The sequence below is a fragment of the Perognathus longimembris genome, chromosome 13, assembly GCF_023159225.1.
Source record: "Perognathus longimembris pacificus isolate PPM17 chromosome 13, ASM2315922v1, whole genome shotgun sequence".
In the NCBI taxonomy this organism is placed as follows: Eukaryota; Metazoa; Chordata; class Mammalia; order Rodentia; family Heteromyidae; genus Perognathus; species Perognathus longimembris.
The window spans coordinates 58,272,089-58,275,840 of record NC_063173.1 but is presented as its reverse complement, the minus strand read 5'-3'; positions in this window follow the sequence as shown (position 1 = coordinate 58,275,840).

Below are 3,752 nucleotides of genomic sequence, written 5' to 3'. Positions count from 1 at the left end.
GGGCGGGGCTTCCTCGGGGTGGGCGGGGCCTCCGGCGGCGGAGGTGGGCGTGTCTTGTCGGGAGGGGCGGGGGATGGGGGCGGGGCCTCTGGAGGCTGGAGGTGGGCGTGCCTTGCCGGGAGGGGCGGGGCCTCTGGGGGCGGGGCTGAGGTGGCGTAAAGCGGGGGTTGGGATGGTGGTGGAGGTCAATGGCGCCGTGAGCCGGCCGCTACGGCGGGTCACCCGGACTCTCCCGCCTTTTCGGAGATGGGCGTGGCAGAGCCCGTCTTGCTCTTTAAGGATGAGAGCTTGAGAAGAAACGGACGAGGATGCCACCGTCAGGCGGGTCTGGGTTGAGTCCGGGCTCAGCCCCTCCCTGGCGGTGGGGACTCAGAACAGCCCGCCCTGCAGAGACCTGCCCGCTCCCTTTCCGTGTCCAAGTGCCTGCGTGGAGCTGGGCGCCGTGGCTCGCGCCAGTCATCCTTCTGGCCCAGGCAGCCGAGATCTGAGGATGATGGTTCGAAGCCAGCCAGAGGAGTCACGTCCGTGAGACTCTCATCTCCAGTTATCCAGCAAAACCATCTTTGAGAGAAAAGGCGATGGGACAGCACCCAGAGCCTGAGCTCCAGCCCCAGTACTGGTGCACACACACACAAGCTCCTGTGTGGGACGGTCGGGCAGAGGCAGTACCAGACAGGGTGGGCTGTTCAGGACACCCGTGGAAATCTCAGCCACACGCCTGTAATCCAGCACTTGAGAACATGGAAGCTCCAGGGCAGTGCCCAGGCCCCAAGTTCAAGTACCGGGATTGGCAAAAGCAAAAAAAACAGAAACCTGAATTTGTGAAGCCAGATTGTCTGGATTTGTATCCACAGCGTTGATATGTAGTTCTGAGCAAATTATTAATACTTTATGACTCGGTTTTCTCCTCTGCACAATGGTGCGCTTGTAATCCTAGCTACTCAGACACACAAAAATGGACGTGGTAAGCCGAATGATGACTCCTCCCTGAGATGTTCAATGCCTAAAACTCGGCGTCTGTGAATGTGTTACCTGCCCATGTCAAAGAAACCTTGGCAATATGATTAGCGGAAGGACTTGAGGTGGAGAAGTTACCCAGACTGTTTGAATGGGTCTGTAGAGTCAGTCTCCCACGGGTCATGGACAGGGGAAGTGGAATGGTCAGCAGAGAGTGGCGGAGGGATGGGTGGGTGCTGTAGTCCTGAGCAGGAATGCAGTTAGCCTCCAGAGGCTGGAGAACACAGGGGCCCAAGCTCTCGCCTGGAGCCCTCAGACAGCTACACTTCTAACCCACAGAACTATAAAGTAATAGGTGTGTGTGGTTTGTGGTAAGTTCTCTTTCTTTTTTGTTGGTCATAGGGCTTGAACTCAGGGCCTAGGTGCTGTCCCTGAGCAATTTTTGCTCGTCCAGTGCTCTACCACTTGGAGCCACAGCTCCATTTTGTTTCCTGGTGTTAATTGGAGATAAGAATCTCACAGGTTTTCCTGCCAGTGTTGGCTTTGAACCATAGTCCTCAGAGCTCAGCCCCCTGAGCAGCTAGGGTTACAGGCATGAGCCACCAGCACCCCTCATTGTGGTAATGTCTTACAGCAGGCACAGGAGACTAATATAGCAGGTTTGTTGGGAGGAGTAATGATTTAATATGTGATTGCTTTACCAGTCTATAATACCCAGTTAGTACTCAATAAGTGCTAGGGGGGGTTATGTGGTTCATAGGACTGTCTGTAATAATGGAAAAAATTGGAATAACTCAAATGTTCTTCAGGACTCAGTAGAGTGGTTCACATTCACCTCTGTGGAGCCGCAGCACGTTAGTGAGGCCGTGCTGTAAACCTGTGTGCGCGGTCAGATGGTGCGGACAGAGGCGACGGTGGTGATGACGGGGATGTTGTGGATGATAACGGTGGTGATGGTGACAGTGGTAGAGGTGGTGATAGTGATGGTGATGAGGAGGGCGGTGGTGAGGGCGGTGGTCGTGCTGTCCCTGTGTGTCAGCACCCTGCGTCCATCATCTCACACTGAGGAGTTCCAAGTGCTCTCCCTACTCCTGGATCCCAGAGGTGAGAGAAATGACCAAGCCATTTGATAAGGGAAATTTTAATATGAACTTTATTTACTACAGCAGGATTTGGAGTCCTGAGGGAAGAAGGACTGATGAGTAAAAAGAGACAGGAAATCTTTTTTAAAAAATACAGGACGAGGGCTGGGGATATAGCCTAATGGCAAGAGTGCCTGCCTCGGATACACGAGGCCCTAGGTTCGATTCCCCAGCACCACATATACAGAAAACGGCCAGAAGCGGCGCTGTGGCTCAAGTGGCGGAGTGCTAGCCTTGAGCGGGAAGAAGCCAGGGACAGTGCTCAGGCCCTGAGTCCAAGGCCCAGGACTGGCAAAAAAAAAAAAAAAAAAAAAATACAGGACGAGGCAGTGGAGCAGTGGCTCAAGTGGTGGAGCGCTACCTTGAGCACAAGCTCAGGGACAGCGCCCAGGCCCCGAGTTCAGACCCCAGGACTAGCGGGGAGGAAGCACCCTCCTTCTCCCGGCTGAGTGAGGCAAAACCCCTGAGAAAGACACCCCCCCCCCAGCCCCAAGGGGTGGGAGATCCTGATGGGGGGGGCAGGGAGTGATGGCTGTGCTTAGTCAGATAGTGCTACATGGGCCCCATGGAATGTGCTGGAAAATCATCCTCCAGGGTGCTGTTCGTGGGGAAATAGCTCCCAAGAGCACCGCATACTTCAAAAGTGGACATGATGGTGTGGGGGAGGGGAGCAGCGGCCAGTGGGGGCCACGGGGCTGGAAAGGCTGCCCTGGGAGCAGCAGCCCCGCGAAGCCCCGCGGCCCGAGCGGCGCCTGCTCCTCTGCGCCCTCTGCCGGCAAAGGCGGACATTGAAACTGAAGAGGCAGAGACAGAGCTGAAAGGCCCCCAGATGAACCAACCAACCCTCAGCCCGCTCTCCTAGCCGCGCAGGAGGCTGAGAGCTGAGGATCAGGTTTGAAGTCAGCCCAAGCAGGACAGGCTCTCCTGTACACCTAGCTGCGCGGGAGGAGGAACTGTGAGGATCCCAATCAGGAGTCACCAGGACTCTGATCTCCACTGTATTACCCAAAAAGCCTGAAGCGGACCGCCGGGTCCCTCCAGCGTGGGAGTGCTAGCCTTGAGCAAAGAAGTCAGGGACGGAGCCCAGGTCTCTTGAGTTCAAGCCCCAGGACTGGCACACACATAGAAAAGAAAAGAAAAAAGCATAGGGACAGTACCCAAACCCTGAGTGTGTGCACGCACTCTCTCTCTCTCTCTCACACACACACACACACACACACACACACGAGCTAGGATTCTAGGCATGAGCCATTTCTTAAGGTTGCTTAGAGATGGAATATGACCCCAGACAATAACAGAACAACTTGGCGGAAGGCAAGAGTGTACGGATCTTGGGGAGGGGGGGTGGAGAGCATTCCACTGAGTTTTAGGTGCCCCAGGTTGAAACATAAGGGGAACACCAAAGGAAATGAAAACATTTCCAAGCCATGAAAGAAGAAAGAAAAACAAAACAATAAATGGAGGTGGATCAGGAAGGCCGGGCGGGGAGCTGGGGACCCTGTGCTACATTCTACCTGGGCAGTGTGGAGAGGTGGGTGGGCGGTCAGCCCTCCCCCTCCAGAGCCCCTCACTGAAGACAGATCCTGTCTGTACAAGTGTGAATCCACATGTTTCCTCAAGGTCACCTTAGATGCCTCCTCCCAGGATGCCGTG